The sequence below is a fragment of the Puma concolor genome, chromosome D3 (assembly GCF_028749965.1).
Source record: "Puma concolor isolate L17-30 chromosome D3, mPumCon1.1.hap2, whole genome shotgun sequence".
Classification (NCBI taxonomy): domain Eukaryota; kingdom Metazoa; phylum Chordata; class Mammalia; order Carnivora; family Felidae; genus Puma; species Puma concolor.
In genome coordinates this window covers 45,731,969-45,753,981 of record NC_141678.1, presented here as the reverse complement: position 1 = coordinate 45,753,981, position 22,013 = coordinate 45,731,969, and the positions used below count along the sequence as shown (strand labels likewise).

The 22,013-nt window shown below is 35.9% G+C and overlaps 1 protein-coding gene across 2 annotated transcripts in view; it reads right to left on the bottom strand.

The window, feature by feature from the left end:
• RBBP8 (RB binding protein 8, endonuclease) overlaps window positions 1-12,609 on the bottom strand; it is a 112,727-nt gene extending 100,118 nt beyond the window's left edge. For both annotated transcript variants that reach the window (XM_086682603.1, XM_086682605.1), the window contains exon 1: window positions 12,405-12,609. The gene's annotated coding sequence lies outside the window, so the exon portion shown is untranslated. The remainder of the gene's footprint in view (window positions 1-12,404) is intronic.
• Between the last annotated feature and the right edge of the window lie 9,404 nt (window positions 12,610-22,013).

Sequence of the window (22,013 nt, the reverse complement as noted above, 5' to 3'; positions counted from 1 at the left end):
GTGCTGAGCATGGAGCCTGCTTAAGATTTTCTCTCTCTCTCTCTTTCTTGGGTGCCTGGGTGGCTCAGTCGGTTGAGCGTCTGACTCTTGGTTTCAGCTCAGGTCATGATCTCATGGTTTGTGAGTTTGAGTCCCACCCTGTACTGTGCACTGACAGTACAGAGCCTGCTTGGAATTCTCTCTCCCTTTCTCTCTGCCCTCCTGTACACTGTCTCTCCCTCTCTCTCTGAAAATAAATAAATGAATTTAAAAAAAAGATTCTCTCTCTCTCTTCCTCTGCCCCCCTCCCCCCTCTTGAAATAAGTAAATAATTAATTAAAAATTTTAAAAAAATATGAAGGGGTAACTGTAGGAATAAGTCCCTGGCAGTTGGACTCTATTAGTTAAAGCAGTCCTTAATAGGCTCACAGGAGCAAACACGTTTAATATTCATTGCTTTGTCCACTTAAAAAAATTAATGATTCACCTCTTATATGGTATTTTTTCCATTTTTGATGAATTTCTTCAATACTGACAAACAGTTGTGATCTTTAATGCACTCATGCCTCACAAATTACACGTCTTCAAACACAATGGCAGACCTTTTTTGCTCCAATTTTTTCTATTCTATGAGAAAAATAGACTGTTTAAAATATCGGCTTTTCGCTTTTCCTAATCCATATGTTAGTCTGAGGTTAAGGAAGCTTTGATAGTTACCTTTCCAAAAATGTTTTACATTCAGAATTTAGTTCTTAAAGGAGACCTTCAATTTTAGCCAATACTTTTTCAATTTTACTTCTTATAATCAGAAGTATTAGAAATGTTTAGTGAAATTAAATTATGTTTGAATTTACCTCACACCTTTGGTGACTCTTTTTGAGGATTATTTAGGATACTAAGACAAATCTAATGTGCTTCTTATCTAAAGTGACCATATCCCTAGGCTTACCAGCAATAGTTCTGGTTAATGTCTATTGTTCTGGTTCAATTATTAATAAGGCTCCTGTCTACTCTCAAAAATGTCCTGGGTTGGGTGATAAATCATATGGTCAGAGCTTTAAGGTATTTGAAATATAAACTAATAAAAAAAGGGAAGATTTAGGAGTGCCTGGTTAAGCATCCTATTCTTGATTAAGCATCCTACTCTTGATTTCTGCTCAGGTCATGATCCCAGGGTCCTGGAATCAAGCCCCACCTCAGGCTTCAAGCTGAGTGAGGAGCCTGCTTAAGATTCTCTCTCCCTCCCTCTCTTTCTGTGCCTTCCCAGCTCATACTCATGGGTGGTCTCTCAAAAATTTTTTTAAAAAAGAAAGAAAAAAAAAAGAAAAAGGGAAGATTTAAATTACCCTTTATAGTCAAGAATATTTCCTTTGCAACTATGTACAGACCTAACTGAATTATTTTTTTTAAATATTTATTTATGGGCATCTGGGTGGCTCAGTTGGTTAAGCATGCAACTTCAGCTCAGGTCATAATCTTGCAGTTCATGAGTTCAAGCCCCATGTCAGCCTCTGTGCTGACAGCTTGGAGCCTGGAGCCTGCTTTGGATTCTGTGTCTCCGTGTCTCTCTGCCCTTCCCCTGCTCACTCTCTGTCTGTCTCTCTCTCTCAAAAATAAATACATATTAAAAAAAAAAAAACTTCTTATAAAAAAATAAATATTTATTTATTTTGAGGGAGAGAGAATGAGTGGGATGGGGGCAGAGAGACAGAACCCCAAGGAGGCTCCACACTGTGCAGTGCCCAAAGCAGGGCTCGATCTCATGAGCCATGAGATCATGATGTGAACTGAAATCAAGAGTTGAACACTTAAATGACTGAGCTGCCCAGGGGCCACACCATGCTATTTTTGAATAATAAAATCTGTTTAAAGTTTATTCTGTGCTTTTCTATTTTTTTTAATTTAGAAACTACTTTTGAGAATATAACCAAATAAAGTTTCTGAATTTTGATAATTATTACCTAAAGGCTAATTTGCAGTCCCAGTACATTTTTCTGTTTATTTCAGAAAACTTTTACAAGGTTACTAAAAGGGCTTTAAAATATGATAGCAATTTGAGTCTCATAATTTAGAAAAGGAAAATAAATTGGGCTCTCTCATTCAGAGTTGGAGTGAAGCACCTATTATATGGACAAATCTCAGTTCATTTTTTAGACTTTTTTGCATTAATAATTGTACTTACTAGAAATCATGGCATACATGTTCCTTTACATGGCTTATAATAGTGAACATTTGAGGGGCGCCTGAGTGGCTCAGTCAGTTAAATGTCTGGCTCTTGATTTTGGCTCAGGTCATGATCTCATAGTTCGTGGATTCAAGCTTTGCATTGGGCTCTATGCTGACAAGCACGGAGCCTGCTTGGGATTCTCTTTCTCCCTCTCTCTCTCTCTGCCCCTCCCTGCTTGCACGCTATCTCTTTCTCAAAAATAAATAAACAGTTTTTAAAAATAGTGGACCTTTGAGAGGTGAATATAAATTGACTTCTAATGGAGTTACCAAGTGTTCATTCTTAGCTTTCCCAGCCCTGAGTTTTAGATTCTCCCATGTAGTAAGCTTAAAGCTAAATAGATTGAAGGACCTTGAATTATGTTATTATCTCCAAAGGGAGCAGAGCAGAAAATGCTCCAAAAAACTCACCAGGTTCTATAATCAATGACGACTTATAGCCATATTCCTGGCCTATGGGACTATGCAAGTCCTGAGCTGGAGATAGGACCTAGGAGTTAAGATTTAAACTCTAGCCCTATCTCTGATAATCTGCATGTTGCCTAGACAAGTCTTACTTCCCCAACCAAAAAATGAGAATACTCATACTTACCTGTGTCCAAAGGGATTATTATAGGAATGAAATAATATATCTGTAATTTCTTAAGGAAGACTTCTAGAAGTTGGAAGCAACTTGCCTATTGGGAGCAGAGTGGTAGAAGGCTTTCTAGGCCGAAGGCATGTGCAAAGTTTCTGCTATGGGAAATCATTGTGAATTCTGAAAACTGTAAGTATATAGTAATGTATTTGTATAGGTTGACAGTGGGAAATGAGCAGCAGCTCCACCTAATTTGTTGAATGAATTCTAATTTTTAATAATCCTACTGAGCAAGTAATTTAACATCTCTGTGCCTCAGTTTTTTATCAGTGATACGAAGATAATATATACCTTGGGTATTTTACATACAGGATTGTTAACAGGATTAAATGATTATAAATGTACCCAAACAGTGTAAGAAACTGTTGTTAGTACTAGATAGATTTAAGAACTACGGCTAATCAGAGAGATCTCTTCAATTGCTGAATTATGTAATTGTAGTGAAACTGTTGAATTGCTATGCAAATTGTGACAGATTTATAATTATAGAAAGGATTACATTACAACTGAAGTGCTTTTACATATCTTATTTGATTCACATAATTAAGTTTAAATAAGTCAGGTAGAGTTATTATATTGTTGTTATTTCCATTATATTCCAAGGGACTTTAAAAATCATCTAGCCCAACTGCAAAATTGTATAGAAAGGAGAAACTAATTTATTCATGTATTTCAGAAATTTGTGGTTGTAAGAAATTATTTACTTAATAGAAATTTATGATCTACTGAGCTTCAGGTACAAGAAAGGGGGAGTTGGTATCAAGTTGATTGTGATCTGAGCTAATTTAGTGAAGATCTGAGTGTATTTGATAACTCCTTCTGACAATAGTTATTTCTTCTTAATGGCCTTTGTTCAGTAGTGTGTGTCCTCACTTTTATTTCTATTCCCTTCAGTCTAATTTCTGTATTTTACCCATATCAATTCATTAGCTAATTTAACCACAGTCTAAGAGAGTTATTTTTAAAAACTCAGACACTCCATTTGAACATAATTGAAGTTAAATGAAAAGATGATATGTTTTTAATCAGATTTATTTTTAATTTAAACCTATTTCTTCCTCATTTTCACTAAACTAAGTTTTTATAATTATGCAACAATTAATATATTTACACAATTAAAGCACATAACTGGCTACTTCAGTTTCCTGTTTTTAATCTACTTGACTACAGCTTTCCTCTAATGTATTCTTCAGACCCATGCTCCAGGATCACATAAAGGTTATAATGAATTAGTTCTTGTAACCAGACCCTCTTGGACATAGTCCAACACAAACTTGTACTATTCGAACTTCTGTGTTTCACTGTAATGAGAAGTGTTACTTGAGAGTCCAATGTAGTCAATCTGTTTTTACTATAATTTTACCAATGTAAACTAAATGATAAAGCCTTTGGATCAATACTGGATGTAAAAGTATTTACAGAGTATCTATTAATTGTTCATTTGGTGCTGTTTGGCCCTTTAAAAATTGGCGGCCAAATTCAGGAAATGAAATGTAGTTTATTAGAAAATACCTTTCTCACAAAAGATCAAGTTTCAATGTATCTCAGGTTTTGTGGGAATGGATCAAATACATCAGACAAAAATAGGCTAAAGTTCCTCACTTGCCATTTGAAATTGCTATACTCATTTTTCAGCAAATCTATTTTACTTGCATAGTATATTAGTTAAAATTGTATTGGTAAATTAAGGAAAAATCAGTTTGGTCATATTTGTCCTATAATAGTGATGTGCCAGACTCCTCTTGGGCCCTGCTTGCTTTAGCCAGTCCAATAACATTCCAATGGCAATCAGATTCGTAAGGTGAAACCTGACAGCCCTTCACCTGACTTTCTGCTTGGGGGGCTTCTCTGAAGCCTTCGGAAATAGAAGCATAGCCTGAAAGTGTGAAGAAATGAACAACCTATGAGGCAACCCGTAACTAACCTAAATCAGAACTGGTGGATAGATGCTTCTCTCCAGTCTTCTGGCAGGATAAATGCTTCTCTCCAGTCTTCTAAGACTTCATGGCTCCTAACAGGGGCCTGGGATTGAGTCCCATTTTGCCTGTACTGAAGGAAGCACTCCAAATGCTCTCTCCCCATTTTCTTCTAATCCCCAGCTCTTATTCCCTGGGCTGGCTTTTCACATAGACAATTTGCACATAATCTGGAAGATTCAGGCTCTGTTTTCCATGAAGAACCCAAACTAAGAGATAAAGGTTAAACATATGATTTCCATTTCCAGGGTGCCTGCCTGGCTGAGTCAGTAAAACATGTTACTCTCGATCTCAGGGTTGTGAGTTCAAGCCCCGTGTTGGGTGTAGAGATTACTTAAAAAAAAAAATTGGGGCGCCTGGGTGGCTCAGTCGGTTGAGCGTTCGACTTCGGCTCGGGTCATGATCTCATGGTCCGTGAGTTCGAGCCCCGCGTCGGGCTCTGTGCTGACAGCTCGGAGCCTGGAGCCTGCTTCGGATTCTGTGTCTCCTTCGCTCTCTGTCCCTAACCCACTCGCATCTGTCTCTGTCTCTCTCAAAAATAAATAAACATTAAAAAACTTAAAAAAAATTAACTTTTGAAAGTTTGCATGTGTGGATGGGACAGTCAGATTAATTGTATGTAGTAATTTGAGAGGATGTTAATATTGACCCAAGACTGGTGGAACTTGTACAGTCAAGGCTATTTTTCTGATAGTAATAACGATTTGATTTAAAGGAAATTATACAGCCTTGCTCAGTCTTTTATAGGCAAGAGAATATTTTCTTGCCACTTTTCAAACTTTATTGGACGTTAGAATAATCTGGAAAATCAGTAAATATGTAGATTCATGGGATCTACCCACTAGAGATTCTAATGTGATATGTCTAGAATGGAGCTTAGCAATCTGCATTTTTAATAGGTATCCTCCAGGTGAGTCAGATGGTCTACAGACTACACTTTGAGAAGCAGCTTAGCAATCTGCATTTTTAATAGGTATCCTCCAGGTGAGTCAGATGGTCTACAGACTACACTTTGAGAAGCATTGATACATTATTACAGTAATAATACTGCTGAGGATAATCTGTGACCAAGAAATAAATGAAAAGCAATTTACTCCACAGGGACTGAATTAGTATCATGATATCATTAATCACATGTTCTAATAAACTGAGCTAATAAACTACACACTGGGCAGTCAGATTAAAAAGAATCTAATTTTAATTTCAGGGTCCTCTGTAAAAATTTGACTTGATATTACTTGATTGGCTTTAACATTAGTACAAACATGTGGTTTGTTATGGTACCAATGAACTGCTGAGAATTTCATTTATGCTAGATGTGTTTAATTTACACTTACTGGTGGAACTAAAACAACATGTCACTCATTTCAAAGTATAAACGCTCACAACTTAACAAGTCAAGCTGTGGGAAAAGAGGCTGATAATTGCGCTGGAATGGACTAAACAACCTTTGTTGCTGAATGGCCTGTAGCCAGGTTCCAGTGGCCTGTGGCCAGGTTCCAGTGGTTAGTCTGATATTATAGTTAAAAAATCATATACTTATTTCTGAGCAACATATGTTTGTTTTAAATTTTGTCAAACAATTCCTTGGAAAGTGACTAGAAAAGAATTTAACCACTCTCTAAAATGCTATGTAGATGGTATTTACCATTCGGTAATTATCACATTATTGAAAATTGGTTACGATATTCATATTTTTAGAAATGTGACTGATTCTACCATCTGCTTTCAGTGAGGAGACCCTACCCTCCAAATTTAGACCTGTATATGTTAAATGTACATTTTTTATAAAGAACTTTATCACAGAATTCTATAATACTGTTTCTTGTCCATTAATATACTGTGAGCTACATAAAATTACTGATTACATCAATTATCTTAATGTTTCAAGAGGGAAGTGTTTCTTAATCCTAATCTAAGTCATTGTAGTAATGATTTAGCAAAGCACCTTCAGGAGAATAGGCTTAAGATAGAACTTTGAAACTAAAAATTTGCCACACAAGTTATATTTTCACTTTGTCAGTAATACAGAATTTCTAAGGCAGTAGTTTTCTGATTACTTTTAAGGCTGTATGTCTTTTTGTTTTAAGTTTATTTGTTTATTTTGAGAGAGAGAGAGAGAGAGAGAGAGAGCAAGGATGTGCACACAAGCAGGGGAGGGCAAGAGAGAGAGGGAGAGAATCCAAAGCAGGCTCCATGCTCTCAGCGCAGAAGCCTGTATGTCTTTAACGATGGGCTATAACATTTTCTGTTTCCCAGTTAGTCTTTGATGTATAGCAAGTTTGGTTGTTAGTGCTAATTTATCCAAATTAGCTATTTTATACAGAAATTTTTTAAATTTAATTTTTTAATTTTTTTAATTTTGAGAGAGGAGACAGGATGTGAGCAGGGTAGGGGCAGAGAGAGAGGGAGACACAGAATCTGAAGCAGGCTCCTGGCTCTGAGTTGTCAGTCCAGAGCCTGATGTGGAGCTCAAACCCACGAGCTGCGAGATCATGACCTGAGCTGAAGTTGGACACTTAACCGACTGAGATACCCAGGTGCCCCCACAAAATAATTCTTTTTTTTTTTTTTTAAGTAAGCTCTATGTCCAATGTGGGGCTTGAACTCATGACCCCAAGATCAAGAGTTGCATGCTCTACCAACTGAATCAGCCAGGCGATCCCATATAGATCGCCTGTATTTATTTTGAGAGAGAAAAAGTGTGTGTGCATGTGAGGGAGGGGCATATAGAGAGGGAGAGAGAGAATCCCAAGGAGGCTCCCGCTGTCAGTGCAGTCTGATGAGGGTCTCAGTCCCATGAACCATGAGATCATGACCTGACCTAAGATCAAGAATCCAGTGCTCAACCGGCTGAGCCACCCAGGTGCCCCTAAAATATATTTTAGATTTATAGTACTCCCTGCCTTCTTTTCAGTTGTTTACAGTCCACTCTCAGTACATGAAAATAAATATGCAAATTAAACAATAATTTAATGAGTAGTCAAATAAAGCTAATTTTTTAAATCTAATAAAATAGTTTTAATAAGAATATTATATACTTAGTGGGTTAAATTGGTGAAGTGATATTTTTGTCTTTAGGTATACCATCTACATACAAGCTTTTCATTTTAAGAGAAAAAATTCATTTACCATGGATATAAATTCAAATTATGTACAGCTTATTAAAGCTTATTTGTATAGCAATTAAACATCTTTCAGGAAATTAAAATTGATTGTAAGAGCTTACTAAGATCAGTTTGTGTTATAAGTGGATCTATTTGTTGGTTCTAAGATCAAGTCCTAACCTATTTCCTGCTCTTTATTTACACACTGGAATATGTGTCAATCCACCCAACTTTAGTTAGGCCAGCTCTTACAATGTTTTGTCACACTATTCTGAACTCCCTTCTGACCCATGATATTGACTTCAGAAATATCTCATGTGTGAACGTTGCTCATTGGCTTCACCTTCTAATCAATTTGTCATTAATTTAATATTACTTTTAGAAAATGTTAAATCCTATTCCTTCTTATGTCTTATACCCAACACATTTTGCACTCAATCTCTGTATCATTATTTACTATCAAGAGAATGAAATGTAATTTAATATTGACTTACAATAAATTTAATTTGGAAGAGACTCTTTTGGAAGAACAAACATATTCTATAGCCCTGAAGAAATAATTTAATTGGTATAGAAACAACACAATCCTAGAGCATATAGAAATCTTTGACCAACTAATTTGATGTCATATAAAATAATAGATATAAATAGATATGAAATGTCTTTGAAAAACCTAGATATGAGGCACAAGTAAGGTATAGTTTGTACTATCCCTGCCACAGTTCCTTCCTTTGGTATAGATGATCGAAATTTGAAATTTTAGGGCTGGCTAGCTGGCTCAGTCCGTAGAGCATGCAACTTTTGATCTCTTAACCGAGACTCTCCTTTACCTAAGGGACCTATCTACATAATAAGGCAACCTTTGTTTTTCTAAACATCTCCTTAACTTCTTGTTATTGGCCTTCCTCCCCTTTGTATCCTCAAACCCTACTCATCTTGTTGCTCTTATAAGCTTTTTGTTGACTCATTTCCCTCGGAACTTCAAGTCTGTGTGGATTTCTCAAATGCCTATTAAATTTTATTTTCTCCTGTTGATCTGTCTTATGTCAATTGATTCCAAGTCCAGCTAGAAGGAGCATAGGGCAGAGGAAGGTCTTCCTCCCTGACACTTTCCACAGTTGCTAATTTAGTTTTTATGTCTCTGACAAAAATAAATTGTATATTCCAAGCTAAGCTTTGACTTCTTTTACATAAGCTGTTTGTTGAAATTTATTATATATTTTATTAAAGAGGTAGGAAGGGTATTGACATTTGTTGCATCTGCTGTGTTCTAGGGACTATGCTAGGTGTTTTACGTACAATATCTCATTTAATTCTCCCAACAACTGAGAGAATGGTATTACTTCCTTAACTTACAGACGGAGAAAAGAGAAGTCAGAGTTGAATAATCCCCAAGGATAAATTTGTTTGTAGCAGCCAGTATTCAAATCCATCTTACTTTGGCTCAAAAGCCCATGTATTTTTTAGTATACTACCTTTTCTCTTGATTGTGAAAATGAGAAACAAGTGGAAGTGATTATTTTTCAGAGTCCACTTGGACTAAACTAAATTTACCAAAGTTGAGTAGCATCCCTCAGGTAGGATTTTACCTGTGAAAAAATAAGGGGATTAGGAGAATTAATATTTAGTTCTAGGAATCAGAATTGGAATTTTTGAGCCTTTGGTTCTAAAGCTTTCTCTGGTCCCATTTCCTTGGAATTGCTCAAGTTAAAAACATTTAAAACATTTTTTGAGCACTTTGCATACAAAGCACTGTCTTAAGAACTCACCCCCTAAAAAAGCAGGTTCTGTCACCTCTAAAATGGATTTTGAATCCTGCAATTCTGATCTTTATAACTTCATGGAAATTTTCCCATCAATTCGAATCAAATTTTAGATATACTAACTTCTTAGGTAAATCCTAAATTATACCTATATGAGAGTTCTTAAAACAACACAAAATATATATGTATATACGCATATGTACTAATAAACATTTTTATTGTTTATAGAATGAATCAGCAAAGACTCGTTAGCATAACTATACAACACAATTTTACCTTTTTACAATTCTTTTAGAAAACAGATTAGATTTCATGTAGTATTCAGATGAGTCATTGTGGGATGGTGAAAAATATTAGTCTGGGCTGGTATTTAGAAAACTGGGATGTTCTGGTCCCAGCTCTACCTTTAGATTTTATAGTAGTGATTTAGCTCCATTTTTGGGCTTTTCATTCAACTGAAAACTGAGGAGTTGGATGCATTGGTTATTCTTTAAGACTTTTTCAAGCTTTAAAATGTCATGATTCTAAGTGGTTTTGGTAGGAAACATATGAAGATATTCAAGAAGGAAAGAGTTTGCAGTTGTTAAGAATAGCTAGCATTGTTGACAAAAAGAGTCATTGTGTGAAACGAAGCAGCTAGGAATAAGGACAAAGGAATGCATCCCTGACTAAATTTAAAGAATAAAGATTTTTAAAGAACACTTTTTGACCTGGGCCCTGAAATAACGTAGGGCTGTATAAAATACACACACACACACACACACACACACACACACACACACACACACACTTACAGGTGCCTAATTTGATTTATAAATCCATATGTCCTTAATTTTAACCAAAACATCACACTGTATCATTATTTTAAAGGGATCAATTTACAGGAATACATAAAGGTCATATTCAGTAGGACTTTCATATATTTGAAACTGGGAATTCTGTTATATGAAAGCTGTAGAATCCTTTTCCAAAGTGTAGTTAGGCTTGAAATTTTACCCCTAGATTTTATATGAAATATATACCTGGTTTCTGAATAGCTTTCCTCAAAACCATAAACATAAAAAATGCTCACTAAATAAATCCACTTAAGTGGAATCCCCACATAAGTTTATCTTTAAACAGTAAGCCCTGGGGGCACCTGGCTGGCTCAATCGGAAGAGCATGTGACTCTTAATCTCAGGGTCCTGAGTTCCAGCCCCAAATTGGGCACAGAGATTACTTAAATAAATAAACTTGAAAAATAAAAACAAAAAAAAGAGTAAGCCCTGTATTTTAAACACAGCATAGTTTAAGAATTTTAAATTACTATATAGAATATACTTACCAGAAACTCTAAAAGTATACTCTATTGACATATATGTATATCTTGCCTGAAAACTGATTGCAAAGAGAAACATTCAACCAACTAAAAATTTTGATCCATATCCTCCCCCCAAAATTGTCAGAATACAGTTTATACTGAATAAAATTAATTTGGGTTTGCTGAATCAGCATATTCCTTATGCAGATTCAACATTGCATAACTTTTTTGAAGTTCAGCTGAATTTGCAGAAGTATTGTGCAGAATTGCCTTGGAATAGGACTGAAAAGCATCCAAGACCTTCCCTGCAAAAAAATGATATCTCATCTGAACATATTTCTCACCTTAAAATTCTTTATTAACATCCTAAAGAAACACTTAGAGTCTTTGAGTTTGAATATAATGACACAGTGAGGACTCTAGGGACAATGAAAAAAAAAAGATGCATGAGTCTTGCTCCTTTTAAGACAAAGTCATATTAAATTGACCTACTGATAGCTCTTGACAGGAAAGTATCCAGTATAATTCTGTTTAAAAAGTCGTTTTAATTCCCAGATAAATTCATGTGTCAGCCGCTACGTTAACTGAATGCCCAGAAGATATGTGCATTCAATTCAATCCAATATTAATAACTAAGGGGGTAGTCTGGTATGCCAAAATAAATATAAAGGGATTGGTAACTTTGATTTTAGATGACACAACAACTTAAATTAATTACATCAGGGAAAGAGAGGGGTAAAGAATTATTTTAAAATATAAATTAAAGGAAGATCCAAATATTCTTTAACTTAAGTTTTTTCAGACCTAATAGGCATGACAAAACCTGTCTTCATTCCTTTCTATTCAGCTCAGCAAGTGCTTTTGAGCTCCAATAGTTAATCAGTTACCAGATTCCACAATCTTTGTTTTTCACACTCCTCAATTCCTACTGTGTATTGTTCCTCTAATGTACTTAAGGTCACCAAGCAGGCCAACTTTTTTTTTATGCCTTAAAAAGGCAATTATTATTGTATCCACAATTAGATTTATCATATAAAATTGTTACCATATAGCAACAGCCTATAAAACATGATAGTATATTATCAAAGAAGTAGATGGCTTAAGATGAATCATTAATAGGTGAATTAGATTTAGCAAAATTATTCAACCCAGTTTTCTTCATGACTATAGCCATGCCTAACTTACAAAAAAGTATAGTGAAAGTATAGTATATTATATACTAAATAACTTTTATTTAAACAAATCAATGAATATACATAAGTACTATAAAAAATATCTAACCAACTTGACATGAAGGGTATAATCTAGGTATTACCATGTTAAAAATAGATATCTGTTTTAAACATCATTTCTTAATTTAACCTTAAATTAAGGTGCACAGACAATTGAGAAATAGAAAAAAATATATTAACTTACCCTTCAATTTTTTTAGAAAACCTCTGCTCTGGGTCAAAAGCACAAGGTGTTTCACTTCTGACTTCTGAAGCTACGAACTTAAACAGTAGATGAGAGGAAGCCCCCTCTCTGGACCACGCTAGAGTTTGCTAGACACCACTGCTATGTGGAAGACTCCTGCTGCATCTAAGCTATATACAGTGTGCAATGGATAACCTAATATGCCTTTCATTTAACTGGCTGGGCAGGTTTCTACCGTCTGTGGAACATGGACTCAAACCAGAATATGTTGGCATAACAGGCCAGTCAAACCGGTTCTTCTGTAGATCCAGAACCTGTCCAACCAGTCTGCATCAAAGGCTAGCCCAACAAGCTGCAGCGGCTCAGCTCTGCTAAGCTTGTATGGGTGAGTTATCCCCACCTCCCATCCACTCCCAACAAACTGCTCAGAATGTTGTAGCCTCCAGCAAAATAATTCAGAGTTCTAGTGGGAGGGATAGATCTATGTCAGGCATAGCAAGAGTCCATTGTTATAAACCTCTCATTGTAGATACTTGAGTGTCTATCATCCTCTAGGTAGGTAATCCTTTTAAAAATGTACTCCAGGGTTTTCTGCAGATTAAAGCCTCTAGAAAGAGATTATCTACAATGAAGAAGAATCCATAATGCCTGACCTTTTCCACTAGTCCACTTGGCTCTGCTTGATTTAGTTTAGCCTTGAGAGGGAGGTTGATATTCCCTACAAGGGTAGTGGCCCTGAAAGCTAGAAGGAAGCATTCTTAGAGGGACGAAAACGATGTATAGGTTGACCGAACTTTTGCCTGGATATGTGATCTTCCTTGTACTCAAATGATCCTCATACCATTCCATTATAAAGTTGGAAAAACTCCTATTTGCTACATATTCGGACAACATGAAGGGTTTTGCTTTGGATATTCAACAGTTGAACACAAATTATTGGCACCTACTATGTGCCAGGATCTGTGCCAGGTCCAGGGTTGCAATGGTATAAAAGAGAAGTTTAGTAAGAGATAGGAGCAATGTCCAAGTTCCCAGTTAAGTATGTCTAGTAATGTTTTGGAAGGAAGAAGATCAGAAGATCATATTTTGACAGAAATTGGTTGTATTAAGAGAGATCATATCTTACCATAATATTTGTACATTTAGAAACAGCCCTTCCTATCTGCTGATGCAGTGATTCTCAAACTTTACTGCTTAAGTATCATCTGAAGTGCTGATTATGAACAAATTACTAGGCCTCACCTCCAGAGATTCTGATTCAGTAAATCTGGAGGTACCCCAGCACTTCTGGTGATTCTGTTGCAGCTGTTGCAAGGGACCTTAGCCCCAGACTTCACACTCAGTTCCTTTTCTATATTTGTACCTAATTATATAGAATACATATTAATTAAAAGTTGCCATATTCGCTTTTATAGCTCCAGTGTCTAGAACACTGACAGAAAGTATTTAGTAAATGCTTATTAAGTAAATATCTACTCAGGCCTAGCACTTGCTAGATCCTAGGGGGATCACAACTAGTAACTATTATGGGAATCAAGCTGCAATAAGTACTATAATTATAGTAATTGAGGTAGGAGCACAGAAAAGGGAGTAAGTATGATTGAGTATGGGAAAGACTTCACAAAGGAGATTGGTTTAAAGACTTTTTTTTTTTTTAACCATGACCAAAGATTGCTATCTGCAGGATAACAAAAGTTTGAAGGAACAATAAAAAGAATGTTTTTGATTTGACTCAGTAATAAAAGCTTTAAAAGTATCTGAGTATACCATGACCTCAAAACTTAGTAATAAGGTTATTTTCTTGAGCAGGGGTCAGCAAAATTTTCCACAAATGATCAAAGAGTAAATATTTTAGGGTGTGTGGGCCGGATTGTCTCTGTTTCAACTATTTACCTCGAACATTATAGCTCAAAAGCAGATATAAGCCATAGGCAAAGCATGGGTGTGGTTATATTACAATAAGACTTTATAAAAACAGGTGACAGGCCGGATTTGATGAATGGGCTATAGTTTCCTAACCCATGCTCTAGAGTGAAAAGTAGAAATTAACAAGATTGCATAATTGGTTAGGAAAATAGGCTTTGGCAGTCCAAAACACTTGGGTTCCATCCCAGTTTTATTCCATATTAGCTTTGTCACCTGAATTAAGCATTTGTTTTATTTCTAAAATATGGATGAAAATAATAGAACCTAACACCTAAAGTTATTGTAAACTTCAAATGCTGTAATTCACATGAGGTTTTATCCAAAAATCAGTAAGGGCCCCATAAAATGTCAGCTAAAAATAAAACTCATTAAATATAATAGCTAAACATATGGGTGTTCATTTACATAATTTTCATTTTTTAAAGTTCTACTCAAGGGACCCTTCAGTGGCTCAGTCAGTTAAGTGTCTGAATCTTGATTTCAGCTCAGGTCATGATCTTGCGGTTTGTGAGATCTGCTAATAGCGCAGAGCCTGCTTGGGATTCTGTCTCCGTCTCTCATTGCCCCTCCCTGCTCATGCTCTCTCTCAAAATAAACATTAATAAAATAAAATCCTGCTCAAATGGCAGTAAAGAATCAATAGCATGAACTCTTAAGGATCAAAAAGAATGAGAGAGGTAGTAGGCAAGAGATGTCCATACATTTTGGAAGAAGGAATGAAAATGAGTGATGATTGATTTAGTGGAGTAGAGAAAGAGGAAATGTACTTGCAATCATAAAAGCAAGTATATCTCTGCTGCAAAATTCTAGGAAACATTGGAAATTGGAATCAGGAGATACCTGTAAATGGGGAGTGGGAGGGGGGGCTTGAAATGGGACGATTAGTTAAAAATCTGCTTAAAGAGGGTATCTGGGTGGCTCAGTCAGGTGAGTGTCTGACTGTTGATTTCAGCATAGGTCATGATCCCAGGGTCATGGGATCAAGCCTTGTGTGGGTCATTCCCTGCCTAGAATGGAGCCTGTTTGAGATTCTCTCTTTTTGCCTCTCCCCTACTCATGCTCTGCTTCTCTCTAAAACAATAACAACAACAACAACAAACCACTTTAAAATCTGCTTAAGGAGCAGTTTGCTCCCTAGATCCCTCCCCCAATCTAGATGCCTGGAGACTGCCCCTTCTTCAACCTTGAGAGAAAATTGGGGTAGGAGTTACTGATTCATGCTGGAGAGATTATCCTAGGCTGGTTCTGGTCTCAAGAATATCAAGCAGAGGTGAGGGTGACTGGTAAGCAATGAGATTATATTAGTTTCCTGTGGCTGCTATAACAGATTACCACAAAGTTAGTGGTTTAAAAGGACATAAATTTATTATCTTATGGTTCTGAAGATGGGAAGTACAAAATGGGTCTCAATGGTCTAATGTCAGTCTCCTTTTTGGAGGCTGTAGGGGAGAATCTGCTTCAGGAGGCTGCTTGCATTTCTTGGCTTATGGCCCCTTCCATCTTTAAAGCCAGCAAATGGCCAGTCACTCATGTTGCATCATTCTGACACTGACTCTGCTGCCTCCCTCTTCTACCTTTAAATCCAACTATATAATCCAGGGTTATCTCCCCATTTTAAGGTCAGCTGATTATCAAGTTTAATCTCATCTGCAACTTTAATTCTCTTCTGCTGTGTAACATAAAATAGTCACAGGTTCCTGGGATTAGGATGTGGATGTCTTTGAGACACCATTATTCTGCCTGTGGCAGAGATTAAGTCAAGGTCTCTATGTTGATGGTGAGATATGGAGGTCCATTCCTTTGCTAGGCTTCTGAATGCTAGTAACCAGGTTTATACTCCTTACTCAGAAAGCAGAAAACTGGAGAGTTTATCTCAAGAAACTCTCAAAAATTCCATTACTATAACACAGTGGTTATTAACTAGGGATGATTTTGCCCCCAAGGGACATTTGGCAATGTCTGGAGAAATTTTCCGTTGTAAACAACTGGGTGAAGTGGGGAAGAGGTGTGCTACTGGCATCTAGTGAGTAGGGGCCACGGATGCTATGGATGCTATCTTACAGTTCACTGCAATGCATCCTTCCTTGTCCCTAGCCCCCCAAATAATGATCTGATCCAAAATGTCAAGTGCCAAAGATGAGAAACCAGTCAACATCACCCTAATAGAAATAAATAAACCCCACCTAGGCACACAGAGTTGCAAATCAACAATAGATAGAGAGCAACATATATATCAGCAACAGATATAGAGAGCATGTAGTATGAAAGAGACAAAAAGAAACCAATAGATAAAATGAACTTACAGAAAATAGTTAATGTAGGGAGCAGAATGATAATTTTTTGAAAACTATATTAATATCTTCAAAGAAATAAGATACTGATTACATAAAGTAAGAACAGAAGGCCAGCTAAAAGTAGAACTTTGGGAGAATAAAAAAGAGATATTGGAAAGTAAAAATATGAGAGCAGAAATAAAGTCTACAGGAGATAGAAGGTGAAGTGAGGCAATCTACCAGAAAGGATAATTAAGATGCTACTGAGGGATGTTCTACAAAATAAGAGTAAATTAAGAAAGATGAAACCACTAATCCAGAAGTATGGAAATGGAGATACCAGTCCCAAGACCACAGCACCGTGTACAGTTGCTGCACACTAATAAGGTATTGAAGACTCTGGTTTTTACTTCAAATTTGAATTGCCTATGACTGAGAGAAGGAAGAGGGAGGATGAGAGTGGGGAGAGAGAGAGAGAGAGAGAGAGGATAGGAAGGAGGGAGGGAGGCAGGAGATACGGGAATATGACTGATTTTTGGTATGAGATTTAAATTTAAAAGATTTTTTTAAATGTACATGTTCACTTGCCTCACAATTAACCAAGGGTTAATGTTCAAAGATCATAAAATGAGGAAGGTAATTAAACTGTACAAGTACAAACTTGCACCTGCAGAAAAAGTTTGCACAAACATTTATATCTGGCAGTGTTCATAAGTAAGCGTTTGCAACATACTATCCAAGACCTAGTAAAACCTGATCACTGCAAAATTAAAAGCATGTTTTACCTGAATAAGCCCAAATTAGGAAACCTGATTTGAAGCTTGCCTCGGTTACTCTCAGTTACTGTTAGTTACTCTTATGTAAACATGGATTAGATAGTTTTTTTTTTTTTTTTTACCATTGCTTCATTTATTAAATAAGGAAGTTTGATTGGATATATTCTAAATATCTATTCAGCTCAACACTTTTATTCTAAAGTTCTTTTGAGCAAATGGAACAATTCAAAAAATGTGGGAGCAAAAGCAAAATAAACTAATCAAGGAGACATTTTTACAGAAAAGCAATTTTAAAATGCAAGCTAATTTTAGGTTGTATTCTCCAAAGGCTGGCACTGAGATATGGATTCAGGTGCAAGTAATTAATTAGAAATGTGCTCTAATATGAAATCAGTAAGGTAGTCAGGGAGGCAAGACAAGAAAAGAGAATAAAAAAGCAAGGATATGATTTCAGCATCAGCCTGGTCTCAGGGAGCTCCAAAGCATAAAGTATAAAGTCAGAGTTTATCCCACTTGGAGGCAAAAGAACTAGACTTTCATACCCCGAACAAGTTACCAGCTGCTGGCTACCCCAGGGATTTGTAAACTCTCAGGTACTTCCACCTCTCCACGAGAAGTGGCTCTAGTAACCCAAGAACATTCCTTTGAAGAAGGTTGCAGGTACTATAACATTAAGAGTGAAACATTAAGACTGCTGCTTCCATCCAAGATGGTACTTATAGGGGTCAGATTTATCCTATCACCTGAAAAAACAAGGACAAAATGTATAAAACAAAGGTTTTCAAGACATTGTATCAATCAACAAAAAATAGTTATCTCTAAGAGAGAGTAAACGAACAAGTTGAGTTCTGTCAAGTTGGATAAAAAATGCAAAGCCCAACTTCATACTGCCCTCAGTAAAGATACTTTAGATCTGGAAACCCAGATAGGTTAAAAATAAAATGATTGAAAAAGATATACCATGCTAATACTAGTCAAAAGACATCTGGAGTAAATTAGTATCAGACAAAATAAGCTTTAGATTAGAGAGTATTACTGGGTGCCTGGCTGGCTCAGTCAGTAGAGTGTGCAACCCTTGATCTTGGGGTTTTGTAAGTTCGAGCTCCCCATTAGGTGTAGAGATTACTTAAAAACAGATCAGAGAATATTACCAAGGATAAAAGAGGATCATTTCAAAATAAAGGGGGTAATTCATCAAGGACACCTAATCTACATAGATCACAAATCCATAATTATATTTAACAATTGTATCTGGAGATCACATTTCATTCCATCTTTCAGTAATTGATAGAATAAGAAAGGAAATCACACTTAACACTATCAACCTATTTGATATAATTAATATATAGAGATCACTCATCCTAAAAGCAACTGAATACACATTTTCTTCAAGGGTATATGGAACATTTACCAAGTTACCATATTCTGTGTCCTAAAATAAGTCTTAAATTTAAACAGATTAGAATCATACAAAGTATGTTTTCTGTCCACAGTGGAACTAAATTAGAAGTCAATAAAAGAGGGGCGTCCGGATGGCAACTGGTTAAGTGGCCGACTCTTGGTTTTGGCTCAAGTCATGATCTCACAAGTTAGTGAGATTGAGCTCTGCATTGGGCTCTGCTTTGGCAGTGGAGCCTGCTTGGGATTCTCTTCTTCTCTCTCTCTCTCTGCCCCTCCCCTGCTCATGGTCATGCATGCTCTCTCTCTCTCAAAAAATAAGTAAACTTAAAAAGTCAATAAAAGAATGTTGTGTGGAAAATCCCCAAATATTTGTAAACTAAATAACACACTCCTAAATAACCATGGGTCAATGATGAAATAAAATAAGAAATTAAGAAGTATTTTTAAATAAATGATACTAAGAATACAAAATATTAAAGTTTGTGAGGTAAATACTTATTTAAATTCAGATGCTCTAATATTGTAATGGTAGGTATATCACTTTACATCTATGAAAAAGATTAAAATACAAAAGTATTAAAATAACTATAATTATAGTAATCTGTAAATGGATACACAAGGTGAAAAGCTGTAAATTGTGACATCAAAAACAATGTTGGGATAGAGAGTAAAAATGTAGAGCTTTAGTATGTGTTTGAAGTCAGGTTGTTACCAAGTTAATATAGACTGTTATATCTATAACATGTATTTTTTTAACTTTTAAAAAATGTTTATTTTTGAAGAGAGAGAGAGCATAAGCGGGGGCAGGAGAGGAGCAGAGAGAGAGGGAGACACAGAACTTGAAGCAGGCTCCAGGCTCTGAGCTATCAGCACAGAGCTTGGCGTGGGGCTCAAATTCACAAAGTGTGAGATCGTGACCTGGGCCAAAGTCTGACGCTTAACTGACTGAGGCACCCAGGTGCCCCTATAACACGTTTTATGTAAGCCTTGTGGTAACCACAAAGCAAAATACCTATGATAGATACACACACAAAAGATACAGGAATCTAAGCATAGCGTTACAGATACTCACCAAATCACAAAGGAAAAGAGCAAGAAAAGAAGAAAGGAACAAAGGAATTACAAGACAACCAGGAAACAATTAACAAAATGGCAAAGTGAGTTCACTTTTATGAGTAATTACTTTATTTTTTTAATGTCTATTTATAAGCTGTATACTGTACTGTTTAAAGTTTAAAAATGTTAGAGAGTAAATCTTAAAAGTTCTCATCTCATCTTGGGACACCTGGATGGCTCAGTTGGTTAAGCACTCAACTTCGGCTCAGGTCATGGTCTTGGGTCTGGGAGTTTGAGCCCCTCATCGGGCTCTGTGCTGACAGCTCAGAACCTGGAGCCTGCTTTGGATTCTGTGTTTCCATCTCTCTCTGTCCCCCTCCCCCTGCTCATGCTCTGTCTCTCTCTCTCTCAAAAATAAACAAACATTAAAAAAAAAAAAAAAAAAAGAACTGCCATTCTTTAAAAAAACTGTTCTCATCTCAAGAAAATTGTAACTGTGTGATGATGGATGTTAACTAGACTTACTGTGATGATCATTTTGCAATATATACATATATCAGGGTTTTTTTTTTTTACCTGAAACTCATAAAATATAATATGTCACTTATATTTCAATTTAAGCAACCTCAAGGAATCAGAGGCTATGTCTCCCTTGTTTTACATTGTATCTCCAATACCTAACATAGGGTCTGCCTGACATAGAGTGAGCATTCAATAAATACATGTTACAGGAATTTGAACCAAACCCTTTTTGACTTGGTGATCTGAAAAATTTTCTTCTTTTCTCTCAGCATTGTTTATTCTGTCTCTAAAATGAGAACTATGGGTTAGACTGTCTAAGGTTCTTTTCAGATTTGTCACTTTATGGTTTACTTTCCTTAAACCTCAATCCCACTCCTAGTAACATTTTTCATTGGTGAAAAAAAAATACTAGGGGACTTTGATGCCTTGCTTTTAACAATGGTCATCTGGACAGAAAATTAATAAGGAACATTGGGCTAAAGCTACACATTTGATCAGATGGAACTAACAGACATATACAGAACATTCAATCCACAGTAGACTAGATGGACCTGACAGACATACACAGGACATTCCATTCAGCAGCAGACTACACATTATTCTCAAGTGCACATAGAACATTCTATAAGAAGCCTTAGCAAAATGTAAGACTGATTTCATAACAAGTATCTTTTCTGACTACAGTGGTGTGAAATTAGTTATCAATAACAAGAGGAAAACTAAAAAATTCACAAATGTGTGGAAATTTAATAACACACTCCTGAACAATCAGTGTGTCAAAGAGGAAATCAAAAGGGAAATTGAAAAATCATGAAACAAATGAAAATGGAAGCACAGAATATTAAACTTATGGGATGCAGCAAAAGCAGTTCTAAGGGGAAAGTTTACAATGATAAATGCCTACATTAAGAAAAAAGAAAGATTTTTTTTTTAAGTAGGCTCCACACTCAAAGAGGGGCTTGAACCTGCCCCTGAGATCAAGAGTCAGATGCTGTACTGACTGAGCCAGCCAGGTGTCCCAAGAAAAAGAAAGATGTTAAATAAACAACATAACTTTACATCTTAAGCAGCTAGAAAAAGAACAAACTATGTCCAAATTAATAGAAGAAAGAAAATAATAATTGGAGCAGAAATAAATGAAACAGAAACTAAAAAGACAGTAGAAAATATCAATGAAACTATGAGCCAGTTTTTTTGAAAAATAAAAAAAATATTGACAAACCTTTAGTTAGACAAAGGAAAAAAAAGACTCACATAAAAAAAATTGGAAATGAAAGAGACATTAAAATTGATAACACAAATACTAAGGATCATAAGAAACTAATGTGAACAATTATAATCTAACACAACAGATAACCTAGAAAAAAATGGATAGGTTTTTACAAATATACGACCTATCAATATTGAGGCACAAAGAGAAAACTGTAACAGACTAATCACTAGAAAGGAAATTGAATCTGTAAAACTCTCAACAAAGAAAAGTCCATGATCACATTATTTCACCAAACATTGAAAGAAAATTAATACCAATTCTTCTTCAACTCTTCTAAAAGATTGAAGAGGAGGGAATACTTCCAAACTCATTTATGAGGCCAGAATTACCTTGATACTAAAACCAGAAAAGACACTACAAGAAAAGATTATAAGTCAATATC